Source organism: Scyliorhinus canicula, chromosome 10 (genome assembly GCF_902713615.1).
Source record: "Scyliorhinus canicula chromosome 10, sScyCan1.1, whole genome shotgun sequence".
NCBI classification, from domain to species: Eukaryota; Metazoa; Chordata; class Chondrichthyes; order Carcharhiniformes; family Scyliorhinidae; genus Scyliorhinus; species Scyliorhinus canicula.
Window position 1 is genome coordinate 81425689 of NC_052155.1, and position 12665 is coordinate 81438353.

Here is a 12665-nt window from a genome sequence, read left to right on the forward strand (position 1 = left end):
TATTATATCGCGCTGTGTGTTTTAAGGCCAATATTTCTCAGCAGACACCAATGTATATAAGAAATGAGAAAGTCATATGACAAAATGTACACAGAGAAAAATGGATTAAATTGCTCATGTACCTTTTCTTCAATTACCATGTTTTCATCTTCTCCTTCTCATTGGAGATTTCAGGCAGACTCTGCGAATATCCTTGGGGCTACTTTCAAACTTAAAAATGGCTGACCTAAAATTTCTGGGCTCTGCTTCACCAGTGCAGAGGCCATCATTACCTTGTCCCCAGGCTTAGATCATCATTTAAATCCTGATGACAGGGTTAGCTGCGCGGCTGGGGCAGCTCATGGTGACTGCAAGGTCATACCAGTGACTCCTGTACTGGGACCACTGATGAAATCTTACTTCGGTGTCCAAGCAACATCAATGACAGAGAATAAACCATCTAGACCCTAAAGGGAAGTGGTGTTTTCCAATATTCTGTCCTCACTGGAGCAAGCGCGCTCCTTAGGGCAGGAAATGGATTCTCTCTTATGTATAAGTGTAAGGCCCTCTGTCTGGTCTCAATGTGATTCATGCAATCTTTCAGCTGGTTTATGTTCTGTTCAGGCCTAAGGAGGGTATAAACCAGGGGTGGGCAAACTTTTCCGTGCAAGGGCCGCATTCAGAAATTCACAATTCACAAAGGGCCGCATAGTATATTAAGTAAAATAATTACTTCACCCGGTTATGATTCTGGGCGCCTCATATAGAACATAGAACAGAACAGGCCCTTCGGCCCTCGACGTTGTGCCAAGCAATGATCACCCTACTCAAGTCAACGTATCCACCCTATACCAGTAATTAACCCAACAGCCCCCCCACCCATTAACCTTTAAAAAAAAATTAAAAAAAAAAAAAAAAAAAAAAATTTAAAAAAAAATTTTTTTTTTTTTTTTTTAATGACTTGGTGGGCCGCAGAAATACCTTTGGCGGGCCGCATGCGGCCCGCGGGCCGTAGTTTGCCCACCCCTGGTATAAACAGTAGAATTTTCAGAAAAATCAGGGAGAAAGTGAGAGAAAGAAGAAGTAAGACAATGGGCTGGATTCCCTACACCAGCGTGAAAACGGTGGCGTTTTACGCCAGGAAAACCAGCGCAAAACGGCCACCGATTCACCGTTTTGCTGGGGGCTAGTAGGGAGACAATGTAAAGCTCCCAGTTATAGTTACTGATATGGCCCGGAGCATTGCCGGGTCTGTAGCCTCGCATGCATGCGACGGAGGCCTGCATCGGTCGCTAAAGCCGTCCAGCATGGGCAGCAAATGTCAGCCGGTGTAGGCCGGGAAGGTCGGCATGGATCCCGAAGATCGGCCTGTTGGCAAAAGTGGGTACCGGGAAAACATGTTTGAAGCACACTGGCCTAGTGGGCCAAATCAATTTACAAATTGTCGCAATATAAAGAGACCTCCCACAGAGACCCACTAAATAAAGAGACCGCCACAGAGAGCCACTAAATAGAGACCTCCCACAGAGACTCTATTTCAGGAGCGCGGAGTGTGCTTTCTTTTTTCAGCGAGAGCAGTAACCAGGGGGCTGTTTGCAGTTTCAGTGCGTGGGAGGAGCTGAAGAGGAGCGGTAAGCTTCCATTTGTTTTAAACTTCCTTGCAGTTTCAGTGCGTGGGAGGAGCTGAACGGGAGTGGTAAGTTTACCTATTTTTAAAAAACTTCCCTTGCAGTTTCAGTGAGTGGGAGGAGCTGAACAGAAGCGGCCGAATTGCGCTCTGGGAAGGTGAAGAGACTTCATAAAAGAGCGGAGAGACAGGGGTGAGACTTCATTTCAGGAGCGCGGAGTGTGCTTTCTTTTTTCAGCGAGAGCAGTAACCAGGGGGCTGTTTGCAGTTTCAGTGCATGGGAGGAGCTGAACAGGAGCGGTAAGTTTACCTATTTTTAAAAAACTTCCCTTGCAGTTTCAGTGCATGGGAGGAGCTGAACGGGAGCGGCCAAATTGCGCTCTGGGAAGGTGAGTGAACTGATATATTTGGGCAGCGGCTAAACCCGAGACACTACACGTGTAGTGTCTCCCACCCGCCCTCCTGCTCTAACCAAAAAAAAAGACTATTGATAAGGAGCAGCGGGCTTCAGATTCTCGGCGGGAGCAGTGGCGAGGGGTCGTTGGGAAGGTAAGTTTTACCTCTTTTAAACTTTAAAAACTTAGCTGGAAGGGTGACATCACAGCAAAGCAGCGATCCGATTGCCTGGCAAGGAAAGTGCTCCAATTAGCAGCAGCTGGGAGAAATTTAACTCTTCCTGTGTTGGTGAGTATTGTGATTGTTAAGTGAAGTCTTTTTTTTCTGTCACTTATTAATTATTTAATAGTATAGTTTGTAGTCAGTTAAGGTAAAGGCTAAAAATGGCAGGAGATCCCAGACCCGTGTTATGCTCCTCGAGCTCAATGTGGGAGTTCAGGGACACGGCCGATGCCCCTGACTCCTTCATGTGCACAAAGTGTGTCCAGCTGCAGCGCCTGTTTGACCGCATGACGGCTCTGGAGCTGCGGATGGACTCACTTTGGAGCATCCGCGATGCTGAGGAGGTCGTGGATAGCACGTTCAGTGAGTTGGTCACACCGCAGGTTAGGATTGCTGAGGGAGATAGGGAATGGGTGACCAAAAGGCAGAGAAAGAGCAGGAAGGCAGTGCAGGTGTCCCCTGCGGTCATCTCCCTCCAAAACAGGTATACCGTTTTGGATACTGTTGGGGGAGATGACTCATCAGGGGAAGGCAGTAGTAGCCAGGCTCATGGCACCGTGGCTGGCTCTGCTGCACAGAAGGGCGGGAAAAAGACTGGCAGGGCTATAGTCATAGGGGATTCAATTGTAAGGGGAGTAGACAGGCGTAGACAGGGAGTAGAAAACGAGACTCCCGAATGGTATGTTGCCTCCCGGGTGCTCGGGTCAGGGATGTCTCCGATCGGCTGCAGGACATACTGAAGTGGGAGGGTGAACAGCCAGTTGTCATGGTGCATATAGGCACCAATGATATAGGTAAAAAAAGGAATGAGGTCCTACAATCAGAATTCAGGGAGTTAGGAGATAAATTAAAAAGTAGGACCTCAAAGGTAGTAATCTCAGGATTGCTACCAGTGCCACGGGACAGTCAGAGTAGAAACTCAAGAATAGTCAGAATGAATACGTGGCTTGAGAGATGGTGCAGGAGGGAGGGGTTCAGATTTTTGGGACATTGGAACCTGAGGGTGGTGGGACCATTACAGACCGGATGGTCTACACCTGGGCAAGACTGGAACCAATGTCCTAGGGGGTGCTTTTGCTAACACTGTTGGGGAGGTTTTAAACTAATATGGCAGGGGGATGGGAACCAGATTAGGAAGTTAGAGGGCAGTAAAGAAGCAGCAACTAACACCAGTAAGGTACGAGATACTAAACTCAATGTGACTAGGGGGAAGAGTAGACAGGGAAGAGTTGATGAACGCAAAGGGACAGGTGGTCTGAGGTGCATTTGTTTTAATGCAAGAAGTGTAGCAGGTAAGGCAGATTAACTTAGGGCTTGGATCAGTACCTGGGAATATGATGTTATTGGTATTACTGAGACTTGGTTGAGGGAAGGGCAGGACTGGCAACTGAATATCCCAGGGTATAGATGCTTCAGGAGGGATAGAGAGGGAGGTAGAAGGGGGGGAGGAGTTGCATTACTCGTCAGAGATGATATCACAGCTGTGATTAAGGAGGGCATAGAACATAGAACATAGAACATAGAACGATACAGCGCAGTACAGGCCCTTCGGCCCTCGATGTTGCACCGACATGGAAAAAAAAAACTAAAGGCCATCTAACCTACACTATGCCCTTATCATCCATATGCTTATCCAATAAATTTTTAAATGCCCTCAATGTTGGCGAGTTCACTACTGTTGCAGGTAGGGCATTCCACGGCCTCACCACTCTTTGCGTAAAAAACCCACCTCTGACCTCTGTCCTATATCTATTACCCCTCAATTTAAGGCTATGTCCCCTCGTGCTAGCCACCTCCATCCGCGGGAGAAGGCTCTCGCTGTCCACCCTATCTAACCCTCTGATCATTTTGTATGCCTCTATTAAGTCACCTCTTAACCTTCTTCTCTCTAACGAAAACAACCTCAAGTCCATCAGCCTTTCCTCATAAGATTTTCCCTCCATACCAGGCAACATCCTGGTAAATCTCCTCTGCACCCGTTCCAAAGCTTCCACGTCCTTCCTATAATGAGGCGACCAGAACTGTACGCAATACTCCAAATGCGGCCGTACCAGAGTTTGGTACAGCTGCATCATGACCTCATGGCTCCGGAACTCAATCCCTCTACCAATAAAGGCCAACACACCATAGGCCTTCTTCACAACCCTATCAACCTGGGTGGCAACTTTCAGGGATCTATGTACATGGACACCGAGATCCCTCTGCTCATCCACACTACCAAGAATTTTACCATTAGCCAAATATTCCGCATTCCTGTTATTCTTTCCAAAGTGAATCACCTCACACTTCTCCACATTAAACTCCATTTGCCACCTCTCAGCCCAGCTCTGCAGCTTATCTATGTCCCTCTGTAACCTGCAACATCCTTCTGCACTGTCTACAACTCCACCGACTTTAGTGTCGTCTGCAAATTTACTCACCCATCCTTCTGCGCCCTCCTCTAGGTCATTTATAAAAATGACAAACAGCAACGGCCCCAGAACAGATCCTTGTGGTACGCCACTCGTAACTGAACTCCATTCTGAACATTTCCCATCAACTACCACTCTCTGTCTTCTTTCAACTAGCCAATTTCTGATCCACATCTCTAAATCACCCTCAATCCCCAGCCTCCGTATTTTCTGCAATAGCCGACCGTGGGGAACCTTATCAAACGCTTTACTGAAATCCATATACACCACATCAACTGCTCTACCCTCGTCTACCTGTTCAGTCACCTTCTCAAAGAACTCGATAAGGTTTGTGAGGCATGACCTACCCTTCACAAAACCATGCTGACTATCCCTAATCATATTATTCCTATCTAGATGATTATAAATCGTATCTTTTATAATCCTCTCCAAGACTTTACCCACCACAGACGTTAGGCTCACCGGCCTATAGTTACCGGGGTTATCTCTACTCCCCTTCTTGAACAAAGGGACCACATTTGCTATCCTCCAGTCCTCTGGCACTATTCCTGTAGCCAATGATGACCTAAAAATCAAAGCCAAAGGCTCAGCAATCTCTTCCCTGGCTTCCCAGAGAATCCTAGGATAAATCCCATCCGGCCCCGGGGACTTATCTATTTTCACCTTGTCCAGAATTGCCAACACTTCTTCCCTACACACCTCAATGCCATCTATTCTAATAGCCTGGGTCTCAGCATTCTCCTCCTCAATATTATCTTTTTCTTGAGTGAATACTGACGAAAAGTATTCATTTAGTATCTCGCTTATCTCCTCAGCCTCCACACACAACTTCCCACCACTGTCCTTGACTGGCCCTACTCTTACCCTAGTCATTCTTTTATTCCTGACATACCTATAGAAAGCTTTTGGGTTTTCCTTGATCCTACCTGCCAAAGACTTCTCATGTCCCCTCCTTGCTCGTCTCAGCTCTCTCTTTAGATCCTTCCTCGCTTCCTTGTAACTATCAAGCGCCCCAACTGAAACTTCACGCCTCATCTTCACATAGGCCTCCTTCTTCCTCTTAACAAGAGATTCCACTTCTTTGGTAAACCACGGTTCCCTCGCTCGACCCCTTCCTCCCTGCCTGACTGGTACGTACTTATCAAGAACATGCAATAGCTGTTCCTTGAACAAGCTCCACATATCCAGTGTGCCCAACCCTTGCAGCCTACTTCTCCAACCAACACATCCTAAGTCATGTCTAATGGCATCATAATTGCCCTTCCCCCAGCTATAACTCTTGCTCTGCGGGGTATACTTATCCCTTTCCATCACTAACGTAAAGGTCACCGAATTGTGGTCACTGTCTCCAAAGTGTTCACCTACCTCCAGATCTAACACCTGGCCTGGTTCATTACCCAAAACCAAATCCAAAGTGGCCTCACCTCTTGTTGGCCTGTCAACATATTGTGTCAGAAAACCCTCCTGCACACATTGTACAAAGAACGACCCATCCAATGTACTCGAACTATATCTTTTCCAGTCAATATTAGGAAAGTTAAAGTCTCCCATAACAACTACCCTGTTACTTTCGCTCTTTTCCAGAATCATCTTCGCCATCCTTTCCTCTACATCTCTAGAACTATTAGGTGGCCTATAGAAAAACTCCCAACAGGGTGACCTCTCCTTTCCTGTTTCTAACCTCAGCCCATACTACCTCGGAAGAAGAGTCCCCATCTTGCATCCTTTCTACCACCGTAATACTGTCCTTGACTAGCAGCGCCACACCTCCCCCTCTTTTGCCCCCTCCTCTGACCTTACTAAAACACCTAAACCCCGGAACCTGCAACAACCATTCCTGTCCCTGCTCTATCCATGTCTCTGAAATGGCCACAACATCGAAGTCCCAGGTACCAACCCATGCTGCCAGTTCCCCTACCTTATTTCGTATACTCCTGGCATTGAAATAGACACACTTCAAACCACAGACCTGAACACTGCCGCCCTCCTGCGAAGTCAAAACTGTGCTCCTGACCTCTCTACTCTCAATCTCTCGCACCCCAAAACTACAATCCAGGTTCCCATGCCCCTGCTGAATTAGTTTAAACCCCCCCAAAGAGTACTAACAAATCTCCCCCCCAGGATATTGGTGCCCCTCAGGTTCAGATGTAGACCATCCTGTCTATAGAGGTCCCACCTTCCCCAGAAAGAGCCCCAGTTATCCAGAAATCTGAATCCCTCCCGCCTGCACCATCCCTGTAGCCACGTGTTTAATTGCTCTCTCTCCCTATTCCTCATCTCACTATCACGTGGCACGGGCAACAACCCAGAGATAACAACTCTGTTTGTTCTCGCTCTGAGCTTCCATCCTAGCTCCCTAAAGGCCTGCCTGACATCCTTGTCCCCTTTCCTACCTATGTCGTTAGTGCCAATGTGGACTACGACTTGGGGCTGCTCCCCCTCCCCCTTAAGGACCCGGAAAACACGATCCGAGACATCACGTACCCTTGCACCTGGGAGGCAACATACCAAACGTGAGTCTCTCTCGCTCCCACAAAATCTCCTATCTGTGCCCCTGACTATTGAGTCCCCAATTACTAATGTTCTACTCCTTTCCCCCCTTCCCTTCTGAGCAACAGGGACAGACTCCGTGCCAGAGGCCCGTACCCCATGGCTTACCCCTGGTAAGTCGTCCCCCCACAAGTATCCAAAACGGTATACTTGTTACTCAGGGGAACGACCGCAGGGGGTCCCTGCACTGACTGCTTCTTCCCAGTCCCTCTTACAGTTACCCATCTATCTCCAGTCTTTGGTGTAACTACTTCCCTGAAGCTCCTATCTATGACCCCCTCTGCCTCCCGAATGATCCGAAGTTCATCCAGCTCAAGCTCCAGGTCCCTAACACGGTTTTTGAGGAGCTGGAGTTGGGTGCACTTCCCACAGATGAAATCAGCAGGGACACTGACGGCGTCCCTCACCTCAAACATTCTGCAGGAGGAGCATTGTACTGCCTTCCCTGACATCCCCTCTAGATTAAAAAAAAAACAAGAAAAAGAAAAAGAAAGGAAGAGCTTACCTGATATTACCTCAAACCCTGATCCCGCTGAAAGGTAAGCAAATTTAAAGGCACTCACTCACCTTCACGACAGGCCCCTGCTCCCGCTTCCCAACCACCGTGGGGTGGGGGGGTTGGTTAGAGGAGGAGGTAGGGTGGGAAACACTCACAAAGTGTTTCGGGTTTAACTGTCACTTGCCGACAGCCCCTCCACAAACCACCTTCAACTTAGGCTGACCGCACTGCACGTATGCAAATTTCCCCAGAACAGCTGATCAGTAGCTCTGCTCTGCTGCCCTCTGCTGGTTGCTTGCCTTTACTCAAACTCCTTGGGTCTTCTTCGCAGGTTCACCTTCAACTTAGGCTGACCGCACTGCACGTATGCAAATTTCCCCAGAACAGCTGATCAGTAGCTCTGCTCTGCTGCCCTCTGCTGGTTGCTTGCCTTTACTCAAACTCCTTGGGTCTTCTTCGCAGGTTCACCTTCAACTTAGGCTGACCGCACTGCACGTATGCAAATTTCCCCAGAACAGCTGATCAGTAGCTCTGCTCTGCTGCCCTCTGCTGGTTGCTTGCCTTTACTCAAACTCCTTGGGTCTTCTTCGCAGGTTCACCTTCAACTTAGGCTGACCGCACTGCACGTATGCAAATTTCCCCAGAACAGCTGATCAGTAGCTCTGCTCTGCTGCCCTCTGCTGGTTGCTTGCCTTTACTCAAACTCCTTGGGTCTTCTTCGCAGGTTCACCTTCAACTTAGGCTGACCGCACTGCACGTATGCAAATTTCCCCAGAACAGCTGATCAGTAGCTCTGCTCTGCTGCCCTCTGCTGGTTGCTTGCCTTTACTCAAACTCCTTGGGTCTTCTTCGCAGGTTCACCTTCAACTTAGGCTGACCGCACTGCACGTATGCAAATTTCCCCAGAACAGCTGATCAGTAGCTCTGCTCTGCTGCCCTCTGCTGGTTGCTTGCCTTTACTCAAACTCCTTGGGTCTTCTTCGCAGGTTCACCTTCAACTTAGGCTGACCGCACTGCACGTATGCAAATTTCCCCAGAACAGCTGATCAGTAGCTCTGCTCTGCTGCCCTCTGCTGGTTGCTTGCCTTTACTCAAACTCCTTGGGTCTTCTTCGCAGGTTCACCTTCAACTTAGGCTGACCGCACTGCACGTATGCAAATTTCCCCAGAACAGCTGATCAGTAGCTCTGCTCTGCTGCCCTCTGCATGATGGAGGATTTGAGCACTGAGGCAATATGGGTGGAGCTAAGAAATAGGAAGGATGCAGTAACATTGTTGGGACTTTACTACAGGCCTCCCAAAAGCGAACGTGAAGTAGAGGTACAAATATGCAGACAGATTATAGAAAAATGTCGGAGCAATAGGGTGGTTGTGATGGGAGATTTTAACTTCCCCAACATTGAATGGGATTTGTGTAGTGTTGGAGGTGTAGATGGAGCAGAGTTTGTAAGGAGCATCCAGGAGAGTTTTTTAGAGCAGTATGTAAATAGTCCAACTCGGGAAGGGGCCATACTGGACCTGGTATTGGGGAATGATTCCGGCCAGGTGGTTGATGTTTCAGTCGGTGATTACTTTGGGAATAGCGATCACAATTCCATAAGTTTTAGAATACTCATGGACAAGGACAAGAGTGGTCCGAAAGGAAGAGTGCTAAATTGGGGAAAGGCAGAATATAACAAAATTCGGCAGGAGCTAGGGAATGTGGATTGGGAGCAGCTGTTTAAGGGTAAATCCACATTTGAAATGTGGGAGTCTTTTAAGGAAAGGTTGATTAGAGTGCAGGACAGACATGTCCCTGTGAAAATGAGAAATAGAAATGGCAAGATTAGGGAACCATGGATGACAGGTTAAATTGTGAGACTAGCTAAGATGAAAAAGAAAGCATTCATAAGATAGAGGCAACTCAAAACTGATGAAGCTTTGGAGGAATATCGGGAAAGTAGGACGAATCTCAAACGCGCAATAAAGAGGGCTAAAAGGGGTCATGAAATATCTTTGGCTAACAGGGTTAAGGAAAATCCCAAAGCCTTTTATTCATATGTAAGGGGCAAGAGGGTAACTAGAGAAAGGATTGGCCCACTCAAAGACAAAAGAGGGAATTTATGCGTGGACTCAGAGGAAATGGGTGAGATTCTTAATGAGTACTTTGCATCGGTATTCACAAAGGAGAGGGACAAGACGGATGTTGAGGCTAGGGATGGACGTTTAAATACTCTAGGTCAAGTTGTCATACGGAAGGGGGAAATTTTGGATATTCTAAAAGACATTAAGGTGGACAAGTGCCCAGGACCGAATGGGATCTATCCCAGGTTACTGAGGGAAGCGAGGGTCGAAATAGCTGGGGCCTTAACAGATATTTTTTACAGCATCCTTGAGCATGGGTGAGGTCCCGGAGGACTGGAGAATTGCTAATGTTGTCCCTTTGTTTAAGAAGGGTAGCAGGGAAAATCCAGGGAATTATAGACCTGTGAGCTTGACGTCAGTGGTAGGCAAACTGTTGGAGAAGATACTGAGGGATAGGATCTATTCACATATGGAAGAAAATAGACTTATTAGTGATAGGCAGCATGGTTTTGTGCAGGGAAGGTCATGTCTTACAAACCTAATAGAATTCTTTGAGGAAATGACAAAGTTAATTGATGAGGGAAGGGCTGTAGATGTCATATACATGGACTTTAGTAAGGCGTTTGATAAGGTTTCCCATGGCAGGTTGATGGAAAAAGTGAAGTTGTATGGGTTCAGGGTGTACTAGCTAGTTGGATAAAGAACTAGCTGGGTAACAGGAGACAGAGAGTAGTGGTGGAAGGGAGTGTCTCAAAATGGAGAAGGGTGACTAGTGGTGTTCCACATGGATCTGTGCTCAGACCACTGTTGTTTGTGATCTACATAAATGACCTGGAGGAAGGTATAGGTGGTCTGATTAGCAAGTTTGCAGATGATACAAAGATTGGTGGAGTTGCAGATAGTGAGGAGGACTGTCAGAGAATACAACAAAATATAGATAGATTGGAGAGTTGGGCAGAGAAATGGCAGGTGGAGTTCAATCCAGGCAAATGCGAGGTGATGCATTTTGGAAGATCAAATTCAAGAGCGGACTATATGGTCAATGGAAGGGTCCTCGGGAAAATTGATGTACAGAGAGATCTGGGAGTTCAGGTCCATGAAGGTGGCAACGCAGGTTGTTAGAGTGGTCAAGAAGGCATACAGCATGCTTGCCTTCATCGGACGGGGTATTGAGTACAAGAGTCGGCAGGTCATGTTACAGTTGTATAGGACTTTTGTTAGGCCACATTTGGAATATTGCGTGCAGTTCTGGTCGCCACATCACCAGAAGGATGTGGATGCTTTGGAGAGGGTGCAGAGGAGCTTCACCAGGATGTTGCCTGGTATGGAGGGGGCTAGCTATGAAGAAAGGTTGAGTAGATTAGGATTGTTTTCATTGGAAAGATGGAGGTTGAGGGGGGACCTGATTGAGGTCTACAAAATTGTGAGAGGTATGGACAGGGTGGATAGCAACAAGCTTTTCCAACAGTTACAAGGGGTCACGATTTCAAAGTGAGAGGGGGAAAGTTAAGGGAGATGTGCGTGGAAAGTTTTTTACGCAGAGGGTGGTGGGCGCCTGGTACGCTTTGCCAGCGGAGGTTGTGGAGGCGGGCACGATAGCATCATTTAAGAGGCATCTAGACGGGTATATAAACGGGCGGGAACAGAGGGAAGTAGACCTTGAAAAATAGGAGACAGGTTTAGATAAAGGATCTGGATCGGCGCAGGCTGGGAGGGCCGAAGGGCCTGTTCCTGTGCTGTAATTTTATTTGTTCTTTGTAGCCCACAGCGTGACCCCCTAAATAAAAAGACCCCCACAGAGACGCCCTAAATAAGGAGAACACTTCAAAGTCACTCAACCTGGAAGGGAGATGAGTGGAAAGCACTTAATTCTGGGGGGGGGGGGGGGGGTTCCTGACAGGGTGCTCTCATCTGGGGAAGCTTCCTCACAGGGGTCTTTCTTTGGCGGGGGGGGCTTCCTCACAGGGGTCACTCTTCTGGGGGGATCTGTGGGTAGGTCTCCTTATTTGGGAGGCTCTATGCGGAGTCTCTTTATTTGGCAGATCTCTGTAGGGGGTCTCTTTGTTCAGAGGGCCTCGGGGGGAGTCTCTTTATATCAGTGTGGGTCTCTGGGGGATCTCTTTATTTCAGGGGTCACTGGGGTGTCTATTTACTTATGGGTCCTCTGGTGGGGGGCAGTGGGGGGTTATGGTGGGGGTGGGATGGGCAGATCTTGCATTGTTGGGGGGTGGGTGCTCTCAATGAACTTTGGGGGTAACTCCCTTAAAGAGTTACCCTTTGGCCCACCGTGAGGTCCACCGTGTCAGGATCATGTTTGCTAGGACCAGTAGTAATTCTCCCCCACATGATTCCCAGCCCAGAGAATCTTAATGACCCATTTGCAACCTCTGGGATGTGAACCTCGATCCCGACACCAGCTGGAGACCAGCGCCGATCCCGTTTTCTCCCCGATGCTGAATTCTCCGCTCAATTGGTAACTCCGCTACCAGTAGTGCAAGGCATAGATTTAAGGTAATGGATGAGAGGTTTAGAGAGGATGTGAGGAAAAACCTTTTCACAAAGAGGGTGATTGGAATCTGGAACACATTGCCTGAAATGGTGGTAGAGGTGGGAACCCTCACAATTTTAAAGAAGTATTTAGATAAACACTTGAAATACCATTGCATACAAGCCTTTGAACAATGTGTTGGAATATAGGTGCTATAGCATAGATAGGTGCTTGATAGTCAGCCTGGATGCAATGGGACGAAGGGCCTCTTTCCATGCTGTAAACCTCGATGACTAATTCAACCAGCCCATTATGTTTTTAGCAAAATCTGACTCAAAGTAATGAGTTGGATTTTGCCATGGGCTTTAGGACCTCAACGTCAGGACCAAATGGGTGTCATGAATGAGACGATTTCGCCCAGGCCTCTGGT